The sequence below is a fragment of the Stegostoma tigrinum genome, chromosome 15, assembly GCF_030684315.1.
Source record: "Stegostoma tigrinum isolate sSteTig4 chromosome 15, sSteTig4.hap1, whole genome shotgun sequence".
NCBI lineage: Eukaryota > Metazoa > Chordata > Chondrichthyes > Orectolobiformes > Stegostomatidae > Stegostoma > Stegostoma tigrinum.
Genome location: NC_081368.1, coordinates 30,496,882 through 30,521,781, shown reverse-complemented (window position 1 = coordinate 30,521,781; position 24,900 = coordinate 30,496,882). Strand labels below are relative to the sequence as shown.

The 24,900-nt window shown below is 38.8% G+C and overlaps 1 protein-coding gene across 11 annotated transcripts in view; it reads left to right on the top strand.

Annotated features, from left to right (window-relative positions):
- tenm1 (teneurin transmembrane protein 1) overlaps window positions 1-24,900 on the top strand; it is a 2,164,854-nt gene that overhangs the window by 1,513,110 nt on the left and 626,844 nt on the right. The window lies entirely within an intron of this gene.

Here is a 24,900-nt window from a genome sequence, read left to right as displayed (position 1 = left end):
GAGGATTAACCATGGGGAATGCAAAGTTACAGGGATAGCACTGAGATGTCGGGGTGGGCTCATTAGGATGATCTTCAGACGTTCAGTGCAAACTCAATGGGCCAAGTTGCCTCCTTCTGCATTGTCAGGATTCTGATTCTTTATTTCAATGCTTCTAAGCAGTCTATGTGAAATGAAATTCAGTGAAGGTAACTGAGCAAGAAAAGATATTTTCATTCTAGTGCTAAAACTCAAATCCCTCGTCAACCAACTTGATCCCTGTCTTTGGCAACTGTCTGATACAAAACCAGATTGTTCGCAACCTTTGTGTTATATTTGACTGCTTAATGAGCTTTCATATTGAACATGGATGCATTTATTGATCATATTGCATCGTGACTATGTTACTAAACTCATAATCAAGAGCACTGGGATAACGACCCAGAGGATTATGTTCAACAATCAAGCCGTCTGGTTGAACTAATGCAGATATGGGTATATAGTTGAAATAATAAGTTAATGCAAACAACATTCAAACCATGAAAATGCCAGGCAACAGCAATTTCTAATGAGAAATTTAACCAGTAATGATAATAATGATGAATAATATTATCATCAATGAATCCCAATTTGTCAGCAGCTTGGCTCCCAGCATTAACCAGAAATGTTATTGAAACTCTGCAGAAATATTATGTGACAAAACAATCTAAAACCTGAGTATTCTGCAATGACTGTCTGCACAAAGTCATTCCATGCTGTACAAAGCAGAAACCAGGGCTGAATTACAGTATTGTCTGCATACCTAGATAAGGACAGCTTCAACATTAGTCAGGAAGCTCAGTACCATCCAGGATAAAGCAGCCTGCTTGATATCCATAACTTCAAGCATTCCCTCCTCCATCACAGATGCACTGTGTCTCCAAGCTGCCCTGTAGCAACTCACTGAAGTTTCTTTAGCACCTCCTCCCAAATCCATAACCTTTAGCACCTGGAATGGCAAAGATTGTTGACCAATGGAAACCACCACCTCAAACTTCATTTCCAAGTTGTCCCTGATCCTGATTTGGTAATATATCTTTCATCATTTGGATCATTCCCCTAGCTAGATACCTTCAACTGCTGCTGTCCTTGCCTTGTCATCTCTTTTTGGATAACTGTAAATTCTGCTGCCATCTGCTATTTAGGAGTGTGACGTCTCAAAGCAAAACATGAGTGGCTGTGCAGTTTAGCCATCCTTGCCTGTAGATTCTGTTTTTGACTCCACCTGAGATGAATGGTTAGTTTTCCTGTGATAGCAGATGGAGAATCTCACTTCTGACATGGAAACTTATGACCAGTGGTGCCCTGTACCTTGTATCATTTACACCGATTTCATACATCATGAACATTTCCTATATACTTGAGGTATGCTCCAGGGAACTCTTTATGTTCATGCAAATATATCCCTGGATACTCCCACATTGATCCCAGAGCTTGAAGCTATTACCTACAATCCCCTTCAGTGCCTTTGATCTTTCTTTCATCACCCACATTCTGTTACCCTCGACACCTCATCAATAACATTTACAGTATAACCTTGTTTCTCTTTCTCGACAATTATAATTCCCTTCCCTTCTGTACATATTGACTTTCCTTGTTTCTTTTTCTTTCTTTGGTCAGTTTTCTGTGAGACTTTCTTTGGCCACCATATACTATCCATTTAATCTCAAACTGGAAAATCAAATATTTTTAACAATTTTCCATTCTGACAGATTTATGCCAGATTTTAACCATTTAGATTTGATCAACACCAGGAGATGAAAACCTTTCTCAAAGCCTTTCAAAGAGCTACTGTAGCTTCCATGATGGGTTATGTAAGTCCCTCTAACAAAGAATACAAGAAACCTTTCCAACAAATATTCTAAGTATTACCTCAGGAAGAGAAACATTTTGCAAGATTTCGATATTCTTGTCAAAGGATATCTAACTCATGTGAGATTTATAATTAAACAATAAAATTAGAGATTTTAAAGCAAAAGTTAAATTGCCCCTATCAGATTTCTTTTAGCCTAGCGGCAATTATTTTCTTCATCATCTTCATCCAACTGCTTCAAATAAGCGTGCCCCCTCATATCTTAGCTGTAGAGTCCCTCATACAGAGAACATTCCAAGTGAAAATCAATCTTATTTTCGTACTTACTGAAGTAAAAAAGGGATGGAGGTGGCTAAATTACATGATAAATCAAAATAAACAGCCTAATAGAAGAATTATTAATTGTTCCTGGATGAACAGTTCAACAAAACTTGCAAATAATTCCTTTGAGAGTGGATGGGGAGGAGTGATAGGAGCAAATATTTAATTTTAATTAAGATTGAACCCTGTACATACTGGTCCAAACTTTGTGTTCACAGCAAATGCCTTTTGAAAATGTTGTGATGAATGAGAAGTTGAGGATTATCATATTACAAATAAACTCATTGAATGGCGAAGCAAACTTGATAAACTGAATGGTCTACTTCTGCTTTTACATCCTATGTTCTCTTTAATATGCCTGCCTTTCCAGACAATAAATCCTACCATTTTCCCATAAATACCCAGCGGATGACAAGACCTTACTGCATCAATCTTATAGTAGGCAGTGGTGTTGTGATAATGCCACTAGAATAATGATATATAAACCCAAGCTAGTGTTCTGGGGATGTAAATTTAAATCCCATAGTGAAAGATGGTAAAGTTTGAATTTGGTAAAAAATAATGTGGAGTGGAAGGCTAGCCTAATGGTGTCCATATTGTTTTAAAAAACCATCTGGCTCACTCATGTCCTTTAACAAAAGGACTTTTTTTAAATTCATTGACAGGTTGAGGACATTGTTGGCTAGACCAAAATTTATTGCCCATTCCTAATTGTCCAGAGAGCAGGTAAGAGTCAATCACATTGTTGTGGGTCTGGAGTCCTATGAAGGCTAGACCAGGGAAGCATGGCTGTTTCCTTCCCTAGAGGACATTAGTGAACCAGATGGGTTTTTCTGGACAATTGACGACAATTTTGTGATCGTCTTCAGATTCTTAATTCCAGAATTTTATTGAATTCAAATTCTACCATAAGCCTTGATGGGATTTGAACATAGACCCCCAAAACCTTACCTGGGTCTCTGGATTAACAGTCCAGTGATAATACTGCTAGGCCATCGCCTCCCCGCATTCTACAAACATTACTTGGTCCTGACAAATGTGCCTGCAGATCCATAGCAAATGGCTGACTCTTAGCTGCCCTCTAAGCAATTAGGGATGTGCAAACTGTGCTAGCCTAGTTAGTGACACCCATAGCTCATGAATGGCTGAAAGAAAAACTTAATCACATTGTAATTGCTGGATTCCCTCAGTGCAATTCTAAACTGGAGAGGACTTGACACCAACTTTTACAATATGTTCAATTCCTGATATGGGACTTGAAGCAATGACTGCATGATTCAAAGACAAAGTTGATATTAACTTGGCTCAACTGATGCCCAGGAGTTGGATGACCTTGCCTAGATAGCTGCAAGTTGAAAACCAGGTTCGGGAAACAAAGTCACATACTACGTAAGATTTTCTCCAAAATTTCTCGAAAAAATATCCAAAAAACTGTTCACAAGTATATCACTATACTTGAGCCATTTTAGCAAATACACTGGCAACACTTCTCATAATTTGCTCAATCAACTAAGATTTAAAAATGTAGGCAGGTAACTATTATAAAAGAAGGGAAAAGGCTACAGTGTGATACACTGTCTGTGGTCAATTCTAACAGAAAGTAATTATATTATTACTTTCAAAGTGTTTCACATGATACAGTCCTATGAAGCGCAGTGACTCATGTAGCCAGATGTTGTGGGCCCAACCAACAATATCTACACACCACAAATTGATTTTTAAAAAGTGACACCTATTCAACAGTTGGCGTATCGCAGGAACAATAGTGAACTGAATGGACAGCCGGTCTCCTTGCCTAGTTGAAAACAGCAGAAATCTCCCTGCTCTTCATCTTATCCAATGCAATAATTGATGTTCATCTGGATGGGAATTTCATTAAATGTGTCACCTAAAGATCCATACCTGGCTTCAATGATCATTGTGTATTAATTTTGCAACTTATATTACAGGTGACCCTTCTCAAATCCAGAGAACCAAAACTAGCATTGTCCAAAAACTGGACATTCGTTTGCCATGTTAGAATGTATATTAACCCAGCCCAAAATTTTAGGTAGCTGCTAGATATTGATCATGTGCACTTGATATTTCCTATGCTGGATTAATGTTTCTATTTATTTACTGAATGCATTCTAATATTTTATCTTCTGAGCATCACAAAGTTCCAAAAAAAAGCATTGCCTTGGCTCTGAGGATGCTGAATTTGAGATTGTGTACCTGTACAAAACAGAAAAAAGCTGTTAAGTACAAAATAAGCTTTTAGTTTAATAGTAACATTGCGGCTAACATAGAAGTATATAAATTGGTTGAATGGCCAATTTGCATTCACCTTAATTTTTATTCAAACAACTTGAGTTATAATTTTTGTGACTCTGTCGTGATTCTTCAGGATGATTCCTCTGAAAACATGTGCTGCTTGACATTATCAAGCCTTTAAAACTTTTAAGCAATGACCTTTTAATGCACATAGAACATGGACAATGAAAAGTCATACTTCTAATCAAACAGTTAGTTTTTATTGTTTCATTTATTTACAGAATGAAAAAATATCAATAGGTCACTATGGTTCACGTACTACTGTGTTCTGATGGCAGTCGATAAAAAATCACAGATTTTTTTTGCTGTATTTAGCTCATGCTTCTATGAATCCAAGTCTGTTTTGATTCCCATTAAGGCCTACTAAGCGATGACAATTATAACAATGCATTATGGTATTGTGTTTCTCAGTCCAGTCTCCTTCTACTTTACATGTACAAACATACCAATGAAAGAAAAGTGCGGAAAGAATTTATAGGCCAGCAATAAATGCCAAATGGAAAACAGGAAAGTTTTTAATCCGTTATGCAGCCCCACCCTCCACACCAAATCCTTTTCTCAATCACCCAGGAGGGCACAATTCTGTCCTGACATGAGAGGAAAGAAGCAATTAATATATATGTGATGTGATAGGGAACATCTGGTCTCCAACATCCACAGTATTTTGCCTTTATCTGGTCTTCCCTAATTAGCTCTGTTTATGGAGAATTTGAAAGCAGATATCAACGTTATAATTTTACTGGATGGCTCCTAGTTGTCCCTTCCACCTTGGAGTGATGGAGCATCAATGTGGTTCTATGATTATCTATGATTCTATGATTCTGCATATCTGCAGCAAAGCAACAAAATCCATGGGCTTCTCAGAAATCTCATTCAAAGTGCCTGATAATCTGAGAGGTTTTTGTTTTATGTTTTCACTTTATTTTTCAGGTTTAAAGAAGTCTCTAATTCTGAGTTGTCATTTTGTCTGATGGCCTAGTGAGACTTGTCATGACAATTCTCTTCATGTTCCTTGTGGTTCAGTTCAAACCATCTATTCTTTAAAAGGACAGTGAATCTCTGAGCTTGTCTCCAGAATTCAATTGAATATCTCTAGTGTACATTTTAAAGTTATAAGATAGAATAGTTTGGTATCACTGTCAGTGAGGTGATGCTTACAGAAATCTGTATTGCCAAGGACAACAAAGAAACAGCCAGTTACAATCTTCTTGAGAGGGTGAGACTTACCAGTTCAAATAAAAACAAAATTGTCCTTGTTAATCTGTATTTTTAAAAAAATAATATTGACCTATGATAGAGATAATGGGAACTGCAGATGCTGGAGAATTCCAAGATAATAAAATGTGAGGCTGGATGAACACAGCAGGCCAAGCAGCATCTCAGGAGCACAAAAGCTGACGTTTCGGGCCTAGACCCTTCATCAGAGAGGGGGATGGGGAGAGGGAACTGGAATAAATAGGGAGAGAGGTAGAGGCGGACCGAAGATGGAGAGTAAAGAAGATAGGTGGAGAGAGTGTAGGTGGGGAGGTAGGGAGGGGATAGGTCAGTCCAGGGAAGACGGACAGGTCAAGGAGGTGGGATGAGGTTAGTAGGTAGCCGCACCCCCAGCTACCTACTAACCTCATCCCACCTCCTTGACCTGTCCGTCTTCCCTGGACTGACCTATCCCCTCCCTACCTCCCCACCCACACTCTCTCCACCTATCTTCTTTACTCTCCATCTTCGGTCCGCCTCCCCCTCTCTCCCTATTTATTCCAGTTCCCTCCCCCCATCCCCCTCTCTGATGAAGGGCCTAGGCCCGAAACGTCAGCTTTTGTGCTCCTGAGATGCTGCTTGGCCTGCTGTGTTCATCCAGCCTCACATTTTATTATCTTATTATTGACCTATGATGTTTTGTTTTATGTGGTGAACAATTAGCAATTAATTATTACATATTTTAAAAGCAAGTAATTGTTTCACACTGAGTTATCAATCTGAATACATTAGAAAACGCAAGATTTCATGATTAAGCATTTGAAACTGATTGAATGCAAATTGTATTGTATGTAGCCATGGGGAATGTTTTGAAATTCTGAGACACATGATTGTAGCTTTGAGGGTAAAGCAGAACGAAGCTCTCTTTGAGATATAATTGAGACACAAATATGAGCTAGGAAAAAAAGTAGGCCTCTTGACCCTTCAAACCTGCTCCACCATTTAATAAGATCATGGCTGATCAAATTATAACCTCAACTGTACATTCCTGCATATCCCCAATAATCTTTCCTCATCTTGATAATCAAGAATCTGCCTTTTGAGGATGAGAATTCCAAAGTCTCAAACCTCTGAGAGAAAAAGGTTTCCTCATCTCTGTATTAAATGGGTGACCCTTATTTTTAAACGGTGACCTCCAGGTTCTTCTTTTCCGCAAGAGGAAACATCCTTTTTGGCATCCATCTGGTTCCCTCAAAACCTTGTGTCTCAATTAAGCCACCATTGACACTTATAAAATCCAGAGGATACACGTTTATCCTTATAAAACAATCTGTTTATTCCAGGCATAAGTGCAGTAAATCTTCTCAGAACTGCTTCCAATGCATGAACATCCTTCTTCAAGTGCAATGACCAATCCTGCACATAATACCCCAGTTACAAATCTCACCAATGCCCTGCAAAAATGAGGCATTCCTTCCCTGCTCTTCGATTCAATTCCACGCACAATGAAACATAACATTCAATAGCTTTCTGATTACTTTCTGTACCTGCATAGTGACCTTCTGCAATTCAAGCACTCTGACACCCAGATCTCTGTGCATCTCAGAGCGCGTAAAACTCTCAGCATTCAGTTGATGTGCTTTTTTGCTCTTTCTGCCAAAGTGTGGCATGGTGGCTCAGTGGTTAGCACTGCTGCCTCACAGTGCCAGGGACCCGGGTTCAATTCCACCCTCAGGCAACTGTCTATGTGGAGTTTGCACGTTCTCATGTGCATACTAGGTGGATTGGCCGTGCTAAGTTACCGCTATTGTTCAGGGATGTGAGAATTGGGTGGGATTCTCCGAGGTAAGTGTGCATGTGTTGGGCCAAAGGGCCTGTTTCCACACCGTGGGGATACTTTGAAATGTACTATTGCATTCTTTCCAACATTGTACTATCTTTGCTCAATCACGCAACCTCTCTATATCCCTTTTTAGGCTTCTTCTGTCCTCTTCATGACTATCTTTCTGTCATTAGCCAATGTAGCCCACCATTCCTTCATTCAAGTCATTTATATACATTCTGAGAAAGGGTCACTGGACCGGAAACGTTAACTCTGTTTTCTCTTCCAGAGATGCTGCCAGACCTGCTGAGCTTTTCCAGAAACTTTGTTTTTGTTCCTGATTTACAGCATCTGCAGTTCTTTTGGTTTTCATTTCTATACATTGTAAGGATTTGAGAGCCCAGCACTGACCCCTGAGATATATGACTCATGACATCCCACCAGTCCATTCAAGACCTATTTATTCCTATTCTCTTCTTCCTATTAAACTTCATTCCATGTCAATAAACTACTCTCTACAGTATGAGCTTCTATTTTCTGAAAAAAATCTTTGATGTGGCATCTTATCAGTACATTCTGGAAATCTAGGTGCAACACATTCACAAGTTCCCCTTTATCTACAGCACAAGTTACTTTTTTCAAAGAACTTCAATAAATTAGTTGAACATGATTTCCCTTTGACAAAACTGTGTTGTCTCTCCTTGATTACCTTGAGCTTATCCAAGAACTCTGGATCTGAGTTTGCTCGCTGAGCTGGAAGGTTCATTTTCAGTCATTTCGTCACCATTCTAGGTAACATTATCAGTGAGCCTCCGGTGAAGCGATGGTGTTATGTCCCGCTTTCTATTTATCTGTTTAGGTTTACTTGGGTCGGTGATGTCATTTCCTGCATTGGTGATGTCACTTCCTGTTCTTTTTCTCAGAAGGTGGTAGATGGGCTCCAAATCAATGTGTTTGTTGATGGAGTTCCAGTTGGAATGCCATGCTTCTAGGAATTCTCATGAACGAGAATTCAAGCACAAGAATTCCTAGAAGCATGGCATTCCAACTGGAACTCCATCAACAAACACGTTGATTCGGAGCCCATCTACCACCATCTGAGAAAAAGAACAAGAAATAACATCACCAACACAGGAAGTGACATCACCAACCCAAGGAAACCTAAACAGATAAATAGAAAGCGGGACATAACACCAGCGCTTCACCGGAGGCTCACTGATGATGTTACCTAGAATGGTGACGAAACGTCTGAAAATGAACCTTCCAGCTCAGCGAGCAAACTCACATCCAGAACTTCAACCTGAGCTACAAATCTTCTCAAAACTTGCTACCAGGACCTCTGTTACAATTTGTTCAATAATATTTTCCCTATGATAGATTTAAGCTAACTGGCTTGTAGTTTCATGCTTTCTGCCTCTCATTATTTTTGAATAAAGGAGTTACATTAACTATTTTCATTCTAAAGGTACCTCTCCTATACTTAATGAGCTTTGGAAAATTAAAACCAAAGTGTTAACATTCTCACTATCTGTTTTGTCTAAGCTGCTAGATTGAAATCCATCAGGACCTGGGGACTTGTCACATTGCAGTCCCATTTACCTGGTGTGTGTAATATTCTTGAGTTCCTCCCTTCCTTTCAATTCCTGATTTACAACTATTTCTGGGATACGAATTTTGTCTTCTCAAGCGAAGACCATAGCAAAATATTTGTTCTGCCACCTCTTCGTATTTCATCAGTAAACATTCATGGCTCTAGAAAAAAGACAAGTTAATTACTAAATTCCCACAAATACACAGACCAAGAATGACATGCCATGAGTTGAAAACCCAAACTAGAAAGTAAATAATATCACGCCATACATGACATAATGCATGAGCAGAGAGGGGCAAATATGGAATTGATAAGAAAGAATATTGAGGTTGGAATTTTCCCCATCCCAGACGTAGTGAGGGAGATTGTGTAAAGGGACCTTCAATGGGTGAGTTGGCCCAGAGATCTAATTACTGCCTTCTTATCACCTCATCAATTCGGTTCTGGGTGATGAGGTCCCTTTGGAAATTTTTCATGCCACCACCAATTAAATTAAATTAAATTAAAGTAAATGCTCTCTTAAGGAACTCAAATTTCTGCTGGCCAAATTGCCTGCCTTCCTAGCAGGCAAGGAAGATGGCCAGTTGCCTGGTAACTAGGCAACAGGGTGACCTGCTTGCCAGATTGGTTGAGTCTTCTAATTAGTCCCAATTAGAAACAGAAAGCTAAGGGGCAGCCTCTGAGATTCTCTTCCCTGCGCTTGTCACTGATCTTCTTACCCCCTCCTCCCCACAATCCCATGACAGGAAGGAAAACAAAAAGGAGAAATTAGCTTTGGATCCCGAGAGGAGTAAGCATCAATTGATGGCCCTTTGGATCCAGTAGCTTCTTGCCTCTGAATGGCCAGTTATTTCTGGTGACCTGGATTGCCTCTTGTTGAGGCCTGCCTTAGGTAGACCAGAAACTCAACAAAAGTCTCTTCTGAACAAGCTAACTGGCAAATGATAGGTCAAGTTTTCACAGTGGTGGGTGTAGCTTGTTCACCTGTAAGTAACACACTTGCCCTCTTAATTCCAAAAAGGGAAAGTTGTGGTCATTGGCTTTTGACAACTTGCTTTATAGACTATGTATATTCGGTCATTCAAGCTGCGCCTGACAGTAAATGTAGCTTTTTTTTTCGTGAAAAAGGACTGTTTAGAAAGTACCTTTGTAAGGACACTGTACCTTACAATAGCCATATAACCTCAGATTAGTTGGCAGCACAGTTGGTTTGCAATGCAGAGTGATACCAACTGGGCAGATTCAATTTTCACACCAGGTAAGGTTACCATCAAGATCCCATCTCAACTTCACTCCTTTTCTTCGACATGGTGACCCTTAGGTTAAACCACCACTAGCAGTCCCTCCGTAATGAGAGCGCAGGCTCATGGTCCTCTTGGGTGATGACAACTTTACATATGTCCTCAGTTGTAGTTGCTTTCAGTTTAGAAGCAGCACCATTGAAACTTCCTGAAGGGACAAAATCAATTTAGTTCCATGCATACTTACTGTGGTTACATTTCAGTATCAGACATGGTGGAGGACAAGATGTGGGGGTGGAACTTCTATTCTGTTAGGATGCTTGTTTGGTGCAATGTGCCTGAAATCCAGGTCAACAAAAAAAAATGATGAATTTCAAGCACAGATTATATTTAGCAAATTAAATTCCTGTAATCTTTTGTGAGGCTGGCTACATCTCAAAGTTGGCCATATCCCACAGTGAAATTCATCAACATTGCAAAATTACATGTACTGCATCAATTTGTAGATCTTGAGAAGATTCTTAATATTGTGTTTTTTTTTAGAAGCAATATATGCACACCCCACTTCTCAATACTTCATGCCCAGATGAGTGTGAGTTCACATTGTAAGGTTACGACTGCACAGAGCTGTCACATACAAAATAGAGTGTCATATCTCTGTATCAAATGTCTTGTGTGCAATTAAAGTCTGTCACTGCATGGCAACTCCCAATGTTACACAACTTGTACCACAGTGCTCCTGGGTCTTGCACGGCTGCTGGAGTTCACACCAAGTATAAAAGGAGCTATAACATTCAGCAGCACAGACCACCAGCTCACCGTTATTTTATCACAACTAGGAGAATGTGCACATCCAAAGACTGGTGTGGGAGAAGGACACCACAGGTGCACACCTGACAAGAATCTCAGGCACATAGTTCAGATAGTTCAGATCATGCTTCATTGATTTTGTTAAGAGCAGCTTTTTGACAGTCCTGAATCACCTTCAATTAAAACTCTTTAATTCTGAAATTCCTGCATTACACATTCTTCTTAATCTTACTACACACTGTCACACCTCTGGAGACTGATATCTCTATTTATGTCTATCAATGCAGGCATAGTATTTGCTATGTGTCCGTACTACAGTCTCTTAATACTTCATTCCTTCTACTAGAGAAGTATATACATGAGTGTATGGACTGATGGGGTAGGAAGGAATGTCTGACATAGGTTTCTCAACCAGTTCAAGGAGCAGGCTGCTGATCTGGCAGCAGATAAAGGAGAATGTGGCTTTGCTGAAGGGCAGATTTGATACAGCTATTAATGCAGTTGTGGGCTACTGATTGGGAAATACAAGTACTGTGTTGAGTTTTGGAATGAGGTGGTGATGCTATGATCTTCAAGATCATTTTCATTGTGCTTCCTCTCAAGTCACAGAGCTATAGATCTAATTGCAGGAGGTGGCTGATTTTCCAAAGATGCTTCTCATACTGATGGTTAAAACAGTGGATGAAAGATGGGAGAACTTCATAACAGAAATGAATAACATGTGAACCAGGGACAGACACATGAAAAATAAATATGGATATCCAAAGCCAGCATACCCTGGATGACTAAGGATATTGATGAGAAAGAAACAAAGAAAAGGGAGGCAAGTGATGTATATTGGAATAGTAATAGCAATAGAAATCAGGAAGAATATGGAGAGAGAGAGAGGCTAAAGTCGAAATAAGGTAGGCTAAGAAAAAACATAGAGAAAAATGGAAGGTTTCACGAAAACAAATAGTAAAATGTTTTACTCTGGAGAAACATATTAATAGTAAAAGATCAGTCAAGCAGAGAGATGGACCCATCAGGAGAAGTAGAGGTTGCTGATCATTGAAGGAAAAGGTATGGCTAATTGAGAACTTTTCTTCTTTCCTTTCAAATTAGAAAATGGTGACAATGCCCCAGTTGAAAATGTGGCTGTTGTGCAACTGAGCACAATGTTGATACACAATGAAGAGGTGTAAAAATTCTGGCAGCAGACCAGATAGAGAAGTAACCGGGCACAGTTGGGATGCATCCTCGCTTGCTGAGAGCTTTAAGGGAGCAAACTGTGAGGCCATTCACAGAAATTTTCCAGGCCTGTCTGAATACAGGATTAGTATCAGGGGCCCAGAGGGTTGCAAATGGAACACCGTAGTTACAAAAGAGGCAAGTGATGACCCAGGAAACTACAGACCTGCCAGCTTCACATCAATATTTGGAAAGCTGGTGAAGGCAATAGTATGAGATAAGGTAAATATGCACTTAGAATAAAGTAAGTTAATACTAAATAGCTAACATGGCTTTGTCAAGGCCGGGTCATGTCTGACAAATTTAATTGTGTTCTTTGAGGGGGTTGCACAATCAGTGGATGAGGGTAGTGTTGTTGTTCTTGTATGTTTGGATTTTTAGAAAACATTTGATGTCGTGCCACCTGGCAGGTTGGTTAGCAAATTAGAAATATTTGGGATTGAAGTGACCTTGGCTGCGAAGATTAGAAATTGACGAAAAGATAGGAAACAGAACGTGGGTATATAGATGGCCATTTCTCAGATTGATATATATTGAAGCTGGTGTACCCAGGAATCTCTGTTGGCACCCTTGAAATTTTACATCCATTAATGATTTAGAGATGGGCTTGGGGGTGAAATTTCTACATTTTCCAATGAGTGAAAGAGAATAGTGAATTATGACCGCAATGCTGAGTGACTTCAGAGGGATATTGATAAGTGGCCAAATGGGCAGACACCTGGCAGATGAATTTCAATGCAAAGCAATGTGAGATCATGTATTTTGGTAGAAGATACATGGAGAGACTATACAGCCTCATTTGAAGAAATTTGAGGGGAGCGTAGGAGCAGAGGGATCTGAGGGTTCACATGCATCATTCTCTGTAGATGGCCAGGCAAGTTGAAACAGTTGTTAAGAAGGCTTATAGGATCTTTGAATTCATAAATGGAGGCACAGGATATAAAAGTAAGCGGTGATGCTACATATCTTCAAATCATTGGTGGGGCTACATTTGGAGCATTCTGTTTAGCAAAGTGATTGAAAGTGTCATCAAAAGTTACTATCAAGCAGAATCAGCTCAGCAATAACCGGCTCAATGTTGCCCAACTTGTTTTCTGCTGGAGTCACTCAGTTCCATCCAGCCTTGGTTCAAACATGGACAAAAGAGCTGAATTCCAGAAGTGAAGTGAGGGTGACAGCCCTTGACAGCAAGACCACATTCAACCAGTTGTGGCATCAAAGGAGCCCGAGCCAAACTGGAATCAGTGGGTCTCGGGGCAAAATCACTATTGGTTGGAATCATACCTGGTATGTTGGAAGATGGTTCTGGCCGTTGCAGGTCAGTCATCTCAGCTCCAGGGCAGCTCTGCAGGAGTTGTGTCCGAGACCCAAATATCTTCGCCTGTTTTTTCAATGACCTTCCCTTCACCATTATGTCAGAAGGGGGAATGTTCACTGAGGATTGCACAATGTTCACTATTCGTGACTCCTGAGGTACTGAAGCACCTTATTTAGGGAAGGATATTAAAACCCTGGGGAGAGTGTAAATAAGGTTTACTAGAATCATACCAACAATGAAAAATTTAGATACAAAGAAAAATTAGAGAAATTGAGCTCATTGTCTTTGGAGAAGGGAAGGTAAGGAGATAACCTTATTGAGTTGTTCGAAATTGTGAACAACTTTTACAGGGTCAAGAAGGACTTCCTATCTCCACTAGTTAGTATGTCAGTAACTGACGATCCCAATTCTAAGATTGTCAGCAAGAAAGGAGTGAGATGAGGAAAATCTTCTTTAGTCACAGTTGTTAGGATTTGGAACACACTGCCTGGGAGAGTGATAGAAATAGATTCCATGCAAGGTTTCAAAAGTGAGCTGGATATATATTTGAAAGTGATTTATTTTGAGGACAATGGAGATAGGACTCTAGAATGTCAAAAGCTGTGTAGGTTTTTTGGAAGTCAGTACAGACATGATGGGCCAAATGTTGCCTCCTATACTATAAAACTATATGTTTCTACTGTATTTCCCTCATCTGTAAGTAACTGCAATGTCTTTGGCAAAATATGTCTCAGTAAAACCACTCAGTGACATTGAAGATAATAAAGTGTGAAGCTGGATGAACACTGCAGGCCAAGCAGCATCTCAGGAGCACAAAAGCTGACATGCTGCTTGGCCTGCTGTGTTCATCCAGCTTCACACTTTATTATCGTGAATTCTCCAGCATCTGCAGTTCCCATTATCAGTGACATTGAAGAAGTTGGTTCCCCTCTTTATATGCCACTTCCTTGTCTGTAGCTGATAACCCCTGCCCCCCAAGTTCTATGGTTTGTTTGTCATTATTTATCTTCATGCATTCTTATCCTCCCAAAACATCATCTTTGGCTAATACAACTGCATGGTTAAGTTGGTCAAACAGCTTGCATGGAAACGCTGAGAGATGAAGAAATATCAGGAATAAAATATGTGTTTTCCATTTGACAAGGCCAAGCTATCCTTTGAGACTGATAGAAGTGTTTAGGTCTTGCATCACGGACTGCCTTATAGCAACTCTACATGATGAGATGTATCCTGTATGAACTGTGACTGGTTTTCTCCAGTCCTGCAATTTGTAAGCTATTTGTAGCCTTGATCTTTATGTTGCTTTCTATATGTGGCAATTAACTTAATCTATCCTCTCAGTGGCCTTCCTTTAACTGTTACAATGCAGATCTACAAACTCGGAATCTGCAACAAGCATAAGGTTTAATCTCCCAGCCGTTAACTTCCATGTGCAAGGCCTGTAAATGATTCTGCTCGCTCAAAATAGGAAAAAGTCCCCACTATCCAGCATCATACCACTGCTGATGTTTCTGAGCTACACTGCTCATCAAAGGTTAATGAATGACAGGGAATGTTTTATATGATCGTGTTTGAAAATGACAGAGCTTATACATCTTTATTCTACAGCGAGTGTTTCCTTCAGTGCACAAACCTACACTGAGTATCCTCACAATTGCGTTTTCAGTTTCTGTTTGAATTCCATCAGTTTTGGGGGTTTGTGCTCTGAAGGACCATATGCAAACACACCTGGGGCCCTTCTCATTTGGTGACATTTTTTGAAAGGCCTTAATTTGAAAAATGATTTCGAGAAAGCTAGCAGTATTAAGTATTTCTTTTGAATCATTCTCCTTCAAACCCACTCTTTAACAAAAATCTCCACACACCACTGAATAAATGTTGATAGTGTTCTTCTTTCCATGGGGATCACCTTTATCCTCCTTTAATTTGCCCCAGTGACCATCATTCATGTTGCCAACTCCCTTGATATTCCTGTTCTGCTCACTCTGACGCCCATTCAGATCCTTATGCTCATGTCCTTATACGAGCCCATATCGAGTTTACCTGCTCATTATCCCTCAACAAATTGAATTACTCCAATATGTTCTCCACCTGAAACATGCAGCTATTGGGCTTGGGTACAGTAACCCATTTTATTGGCCACCAGTGAAATGATGGTCATCTCCTCAAATTATTTCTGAGGTTGTTTGATTAAGGAGTATGGACTCTTCCTGAGGTGTAGAGACAATGACTTAGCATCTTTCCTTAACATCATGTGTATTCAGCATTCAGCATTGCATTTGCCTAATCCTGTGAATGTTTACTGTTGTGCTGTTGTAGCTTTTCAACTTTTCAAACAACATTTAGAGTAACACCTGCCAACTACTCGAGGGAGACTTCTTGATTTTGAATAATGCATGCCTTGTCTGGCACACAGCACTTTTTATGTTGTAATGAAACCTCTGTAATGTTGGGAGCTATTCCTCCTACCCGTATGCTGCTTAATATCTGTGGGCTATAACCTTTAACCTTCAACTATGGAAGCTTAAAAATAGCAGCCCGTTGACATTAGCAGGTTTTGCAAATTTCAGATCACTTGGATCATCAATTTCCCTCTTGAATGCATGCAGTGGGCAGGAAGTCTACTGCATTAATACCTTTGCATGAGCATTCCTTTGACTTATTTCTGATCCAGAACTGTTATTTTTCAGAATGTGCTTTGAAAGTTCAACAGAAATTACATTATTTTCCTTAGTTGGGCATTGTTATACTCCTGAGGATTTATCGTAACATCGTGTTGGCACTGTCGCATCACAGCAGTTGATTTAATTTTGTATTCTTGTATTGTATTCACCAAATCTGTTGTAAATTAAACTACTGCAAAGCTCGCTAGACTCTGTACAGTAGCAATGCTGCAGTATTTCCTTCATTTGCCAGTCTTTGCAACACTGTACTTCTGTAATACAGTTCTGTAATTGTATTAAGTGGCTGTTACGTGCTAATTTACTGCTTTCAAGCTTTTTACAATCTGCTTCTTTGTAATACTCTATCTTTGTAGCATTTATTGCACTTTCATGCCTTTTGCAGGGCTGTTCTGCTTTTTGCAACAACCAAAATGGTAGTGATCTTCTTCACCATTTTCTACCTTCTGTAGCCAAAAGAGTTTTACTAATTCTTTTGTGAAATCAATGCTTTCCTGACTTTCACAGCCTAAAGAAAATCAAAGCAGTTATATCTGCACAAATCTTTTAACAAAGTTCTCTGTCTATGACTTTTGTAAATAATACTGTCAAATTGCATTTACTTAGAGGTGGAGTCCTTGCAAATCATTAACTTGTCCTGATTTTTGTTCTTCTATTAGATTCCTTCATCAGATTCTTTCACTCTTGATTGATTTCAGCTTAAGTTAATTGTGAGCTTTTCCCAATTATGTAGCTGTAGCATAAATGTCTGTCTTCAGCCCTTCACTTATCCCAGAATCTGAGACTCATGGGACTGAGTGTCAACAGCAACAGAGTTCATGGTCAGAGGTGTCCAATTCTCTTTTTCATTTCCAGCTTCTCTTCCCTATCCCATCTTTGCATCATTTCTTCATAATGTTAATTCCTTTGCCCTTAAGGACCTCTGTTTCTAGAACCTTCAGTTGCGCCTTCCAGGATCTCTCTTTGCTAAGGCCTCTAAATGAGGCTGGCTTTTCTCTTTTGAACCAAGTCCATACCCTTACCACAGTGCTTCATACTGGCTTTTGTATGAAGCTTTGCTTTTATAGTTTCCCACTGCTGCTGCATGCTTGTGCTCTCTCTCTGAGTCTGTCTCTCTCTGTGTCTGTCTGTCTCTTGGTTGATAATCAGGTTTCAGCTGCTGAATGTTTGTCTGTGCCTTATGAATGTGGTAATGCTCTTAGGTAAACACATTTGCTTGATTTGTTTTATCTTCTCTGTCTTTTTGATTTCTGCTCATGCTGGGGGTCAGATCTGCAGGTAAGGTGAGGATTGCATAGGGGGAGAGCCTGCACCTGAATTGTGCTGGAACCAGTACAGTTCCAGAAAGTCACATAAATAGGGAAGTTGACAGGGTTTAAAAATAATAGTAAGGGCAAGGGATCCGATTTGGTTTAGCATAATTACTTAGACTTTAGGGAGCTGATGCAGATACATCTACTCCTACTAAAAGCTGGAGTAGTACATCTTGTCACCCCAGACTGGTTGCAATATCAGTCGAATAGGAGTTACCATATATAACAATAATTTGGTCAGTGATGTGAACTTTCTAGGTCATGACCACTGGCTAGTGGCCTTCTTTTAAAAATAGGGATATATGAGGGAATCTCAAGTAGTTGCTTCTGTATTTACATTAGATTGTTTATGGAATCTCCACGGATCTTCTATCAAAGTTGTAATAGATCATCAGTCTGTGTTTAGGGGTAAAACAGCAAAATTATCTGACACTGGTGCTGCATCTTAACAAAAATATCAGTTAGCGAAGAGATTCACAAGATGCACAATACAAACTGATTTCCCAAGTTCGGCAATGACTATCATTCAAAATAAATAACTGAAGCAATTCTCCATAATATATGTTGCAAATGCGCTGATGTAGATGTACTTCAGTGACAGCAGTGTGACAATGATGCCTCATCCACCACCCCACCACCACCCTCCACTGCCTTTCCCAACTCCTAAACCCTTGTTGTACGCTGAATATCAGAGATATCTGCTTGTGTTTACATGCATTTTGTGTTCAAATGTGAATTAAAAAGCTCCATCAGTATCCTGACTCGAGGTTACCAGAACAGCATTCATTAGCTGGCTAGCAGAAGAATACCTTAACAATGCCATCTGACAGTGCCCAGGTGCTGGTTAGCATTGTAACATCTTACAATTAGAGAAACATATCCTTGGTATTAGGGGTAGATTCTGGTGTTAGTTAGACTGGAGCATGCTTTTGGATTGTTTTAGCTCCCAAAAGAGGTCAATCTTTATTTAAATTATCACTTTGTTCATTCCAAAAAAGGAGAAAATGGAAGCTTTCTTATTACTGCAGCCCAAATGTAATGCAGTCCTCTGAAAACACCAGTTTTGATTCCAACATCCACATTATAATGGATTTTACCTGTATCTTTGTTGTTTTATACATTGAATGCACAGAACCTTATCATTTATTATGTTAAAGTTTATTCTTTTCAATCTATTAATGTAAGTAAAAGCAGCTGATGTTTCAAAGTCTTAGTTTGTTGAAAGTGCATGTCATTTGGAGGGAAGGGGAGAGCTAGCGTTATTGCTTGTGTCATATTCCATTATCGAGTGGACATCTACAAGTTCTGTCCAGTCCCCACCTTGATATTGGGAGAATACAGCTTGTAAATGTCGTGTTCAACATAATATTTAAAAGCTTAAACATGATTATGAAGTTATTCAAACTGTCATGTCGGCTGTAGACCAGCTGGCTTCTTTCACAGTTCAGCCTTATTCATCGATATGCTGATCCAGGCTAATTTTAAGTCATTTGTAATTATTTTTTTGGAGAATATTATTTTTCCAAACCTTTCTCTTCATACAATTTTATCATTTTGTCTAGCTCTCCTCCTCCAAATTTGTAAAATTTTCTCAAATATGTTTCCATTCAGATGAAACATGTAAATACAAATGACAATACAGTGATAAAAGTCAGTCATATTGATACAAATTCAATTTCAAAAGTTATTTAATTGAATTGTGGCTTACAAAAGATAATAGAAAAATTAGCTTGAGCTTCTCACTACTTCACTTTCAAAAATGAAGCTTATAATGCAATAGAATTATTTTATGAAATGTAACGTTTTCAGAATTTTACATCATTTCATTCATCACAAAAGCATATTAAATCTGTCTGGTCTTTTATTGAACAAAACAAATGTATAGAAATGTATACTGTTCACATTATTTTATGCGTGCTAATACTACACTCTACTTTTCCAAGTTTTTATTCACAAGTTTAGAAATTGAAAAATCTTATTGTTTTAGTCATTCTGATATTTCAGCAAGTTTAAATACAAAATTTCTGCACAATAGTTCCTCTGTTAATTGAAGAAAATTAAAACTTTACTCCTCTGATTTAATCTATGATATATACTTCCTCTACGTTTATTTAGTAGATATTTAATACCCATGAAATAGCAGTAGAAATATTAGCTGCCTAGGCTATGGAAGGGAACATTATGCTGGCTTCTTTTGCTGCAATCACATCTTGCTTGAATTGATATGTGCAGGGGTGTCATTTGACAACAGGATTGTGCTTGTGCTCAACTAAATGAAAGTTAATGTCACATCTGCAGATTCTTGATGCCTAGGTTTTGCACAAGAGAAATAGCCACTTAAGTGAGATGTCCTAGAGCTGTCATCACATTGAATCACACACCACAGCAATAGACAACAATCTGTAGAGAATCAGGTAAAAATACGCGTATTAGTGGATTACAAAATGTGATTAATTTCCAATTGATTAAATACGTTTGCCAAAAAAAATTCTCCAAACAAAGCTGAGTGTTGCTTGTTTTCTTTATTTCAAAGGGATTACTTAGCATAGTTCTTGAATTTGTAGCTTGCTTAATTAAGGTTAAAATATTAGTTATAAATAAAATGTCACAACAGCAAATCTGAAATAAAACAAGCAATTTTAATAAAGCACCCTAGGTCTCTCAGCATGAATAAAGAGCATGAAGATCTGTAAGTCTCCCAGTTTGGTGAAAGCATGTACTTGAATTATTAATATGGCTGCTTTGAAGATGTTGATCTGCCAATCATAAATTTTCAACATTTTTCAATGCTGTATATAAATGTCAGGTTTTGCATCTTTTAATAAGATGCCTCAGTGCAAATTGATCCTTGACATTCAATTCTGAATCAAGCATTGTATGAATTTTGACATTATGTAACTCATCAAATCTGATTATATTGCTTTGTGTCATGAATGCTGGATTCTGTGTATAAAACATCGAAGCGTTATGCTTCAAAACAACCAAGTAAATTCAAAGGTATGTCACTTGCATTTTTAAAATAGAGTTCTGCCTTAGAATCATAGAATCTCTGCAGTGTAGCAAGAGGCCATTTGGCTCATCGAGTTTACATGACCCTCTGAAGAGCATCCTACCCCGACCCAGATCCATGTCCTGTCACCATAACTCTGCACTTTATCATGGTTAATCCAAATAGCAACACACACCCATGGAAAATGCAGATAATTTAGCGTGGCCAATCTGCCTAACCTACATATATTTCAACTGTGGGAGGTAACTGGAGTACACGGAAGAAGCCGATACAGATACAGGAAAATGTGCAAATTCCGCACATCAAACCCAATTCCTTGGAGCTGAGAGGCAGCAGTGCTAACCACTGAGCCACCTCACTGCTCTCAATATAACTTTACATAACTTTATAAAACTAATTGATGAATTTTGACAAAATTGGCAAATAAATCAAAATGAAATAAGTGAAAGCATTATATGTAATTCTGGGAGAATTTTGATTTCCATTCCAAACAAACCCTCCCGTTTAAGAATAAGGTGATATTCTGTTACCAGCTTTAAGAGTTTACACACATTATTTCTCCTCCTTAGAAGTGACAAAAAGGGGAAGTAATGCTGTGAGTTGGTATTTGAGAGAAACTGACCTCCTTCTTCTAACTTCAGCAATTAAGTGCTGGGCAAAAAAGGAACTTTGAGAGCCTTCATGACTTCTCAGCACTTCAAGCAGTTAAGTAATTAATTAGTCGTGACTTAAAGGTCTCAATCCGTCATCTCCCTGATCATCCACCATCCTGGCAGGAGAAAAAATGTGGCTATTTTCCCACAGGGAAGCCATATGGAGATGCACCCATGCCCCCCCTCCCTCACCTCCCCCAGATCTATAGGAAGGCAGCTCTAACACCTCAATCTGAGAGCAGTTAGAGGTACAGTGGAAGGCCAGCAGGGTTCCCTCTCAAAACCTGCCACCTGCCCTCCTCTGGATGCCCCCCATCTGTCATCCAACAAGTAGCTCCGGAATTCTGCTACAGTTCCGTATATAACTCTAGTCTCCATTTCATTGTGACCATTGTTCTCATTGAACAATATTGGCTCCTGGAACAGTGACATTTCAATTTTAAAATTCTGATCCTTGTTTTCAAATCCCTCCAAGGGGTTCCCTCAATAAACCTTGGCAGTCGTCTACCACTCTTTCCTCCTTTTAAGATACTCTTTAAAATCCACATCTTTGAAATTTTCCTTCAGCAACTGAACATTTTATTTGATTCTATGTCAGATTTTGATGATAAAACTCATATGCACTCCTTTAGGTAATTTTACTAGATTAAAGACACAGTTGAAATGCAAGTTGTTTTCAGGTATTTTGTGAAGCGAATTGGACATGACAGATTAGAAAGGAAGGGGACAATGCCATTTAGATTGAATATCACTTTGAAATCAAGACAGTGTTTGATCAAGTGTAGGGCCAAAGATCTATAGCAAAGATGAAATTAATGGGAAATGGAAGGAAAAATAAAGCCCATTGTCTTGACCCTTCAAATATGTGCTTGTAAAGGAAGATCCCATGGTTGCCAGTCATTACTGTATCCAAAAATTCCTGCAGGAGTTCTTCAAGAAAAGGCTGTAGGTTCAACTACCCTCAGTTCTTTTGTCAATGAAATTCTTCCTGTTATAAAGTCAGGAGTGAGACTATTCACTGATGATTAATTCCATCATGTTAAATTCCATTCAAAACTCTCCTCCAAATGAAGCAATGCAAGTTAGTCTCTAATAGCATCTTCAGGATATTCTGACTCATAATGACAGGAAACACTGATGCCTCACAAATATTACATAATGGTGAAGAAATGAGATTAGTGACTAATCCACTGCCAACAATTTGAAGCCATTATTGACCAGAAGTTGTCTTATTAAAACTGTGGCTAAAAGGATAAGGTTTAGTTTAGATTCTCGATAATGCGTGACTCATCTTCTGGCCTCTCAAAGCCTTTCCACCAACTGCACATGTCAAGTCCACAGATCCACAGATCTTAATGGGTGTGGCTGCAATGTCACTCAAACATTTTAGCATGTTTAACATCTGTAATCCATATTTCTTGCACTGGCATGCCAATTCTCTACACCAGATATGATGTCTCAATTATTCTTTGATTCAGGTTTTTATTTTGTTTTATTGGAGAAGTTCTATATCATTGTCCTTTTTGTGTGGTTAGCTATTTGATTGATTTTCTGAATATGTGGCCCAATTCTGTTTCTGTTTCTGAAAGTGACCTATTGTGTGACAGATAAAACATTCACTTTGTATAGTTGCCCATGAAGTTCCTTTGCTATACAGTGCAGACTGTCTGGTGCCTGCCACAATAGCTGTGTTGGTTTCTCAAGTATCATTTGTGGTTTTTCTAGATTAAGAATTGAATGGAGTCTGCTGATCTCTTGTACCAAGAATGTTCTACTCCTCTTAGGATCAATCTACCTTGCTTACAGAACTCTGATTCACTCACTAGCTGAACAACCTCCTTTCGAGTCAGACCTGTTTTAGTCTGCAATAAATCTGACACAGACTCATCACCCATTCTGACAAGAATTCTGACTATTATGAATTATCAGTGGAAGTCACTACAATTGTTTTTTCTCCAATAATCTGTACAGACCTTTAACAAAATAATTAATAGATTCTCCAGGGTACTAAACTCTTCTGTTAAATTTCAGTCTTACAAGCATTTTATCAATGCTAGGGGTGAATTAACTTAAAAGCATTTTAAGCATCTATTCAAAATGCCTATTACTTGTTTTACTCCTTGGTGAGCTGCCATGCCATCAGCTATGCTTCCAAACTCAGACTGAAGTGTGTTTAGTTGTTCAGCCTCTCATTCAATGTTGATTCTGTACATCAGAGATCGGTTCGTCCAAGATGTCCAACTCTGTTCTATTCGACCTACTTCTGAGATCCGTTATTTCTTTCAATATTATTATTCATAAAATGTCTTTCTAATGTGGTTGTATATTTTCCTTGCTTAAAATATTTTTTTACATTAGAGTAAGAACTTAACTGAAGGGTTTTCCCATGTTTAGCCATCAAAAAGGAGGATTCAAACCTTTTGCAGCAAAAATGAAGATTCCCACATTTGACAGGTAAAATGGAGCATTCCAATCTTTCCCATGGCTTTGCTGTATACATCCCAGTGTTCACATCTTTAATAAACAATTCTCACTTTAATTAGGTTTCTTCTGACGAATTCCATTGACGATAAAAATAATTTTTTTTTGCCTTTATTGAGGCTCTGATGAATAATCCCTATTTTGCTGCAGACTTAATATTGTTCCCTTTTTCTGTATGCATGAGGTTTTTACTCACAAAGCCTTCAATGTCTGTTCACTGACAACTAAACTCCCAACTTGGGACACTTACCACAGAGACCATCTGTGATGCAGCCTTTTTCTGCTTTGGAGTTACTAATTTTCTTTATCCAGGCAATGCTAACTCTCGTGTTGCAGTGTGCCTTTTACCAGGCCTGAAATGTTTTTATCATTCATTCCTATATTCATCCTTTTCAAGAATTATCATGAGGGCTTCTTTATAAATCTTCAGCTTTTCATCATTGCTGATTTTACTGTCTGAGTCAATGACTTAAAGGTGAGTCTGAAGATCTCACATTTCTGCTCATTAAGCAGTCGATTCAGATCTCCACTGTTGCTTACTGTGATGTATGGGTATACCAACTCACTATTCTGTACGAGTTACTGCTTATGATAAATACTCCTGCCAACATCCTCTTTAATTTTAAGAAGCTACAGGCCTTCTTTGTCTATGTGGCAGAAGAATGTACTTCCCAATCTAAGAGGAGTTTCTTGTGGTTAACAAGATATAGTTGATTGCATTTTACAAAGTAATTACAAGTTATACTGATGTGATAAACTCTGTTACATTGTCTTTGAGAAGAACAGATGTTAGGACTTATTCCTTTGAGATCCTGAGCCCACAGCTCCACAGGATGCCATGCGTAATACTTCTGTCATTCCTCAATGTTAACTTTCTCTGATCCATATACAACAAAATCTACTATTACCAAAACTAGTGCACTGTAGGTGTACAATACATAAGTAGTGCAGCAACTTTTCAAACTAATTTCACAAGTATTGCTTTCCTCTGAAAACTCTGCTTGAAAAAAATGCTTTGAGAGCATGAATTTCACAAATCCATAAATTTTCAGACCTTAGAGCCACTGGTGTTATCCTGGAGGTGGCCACCA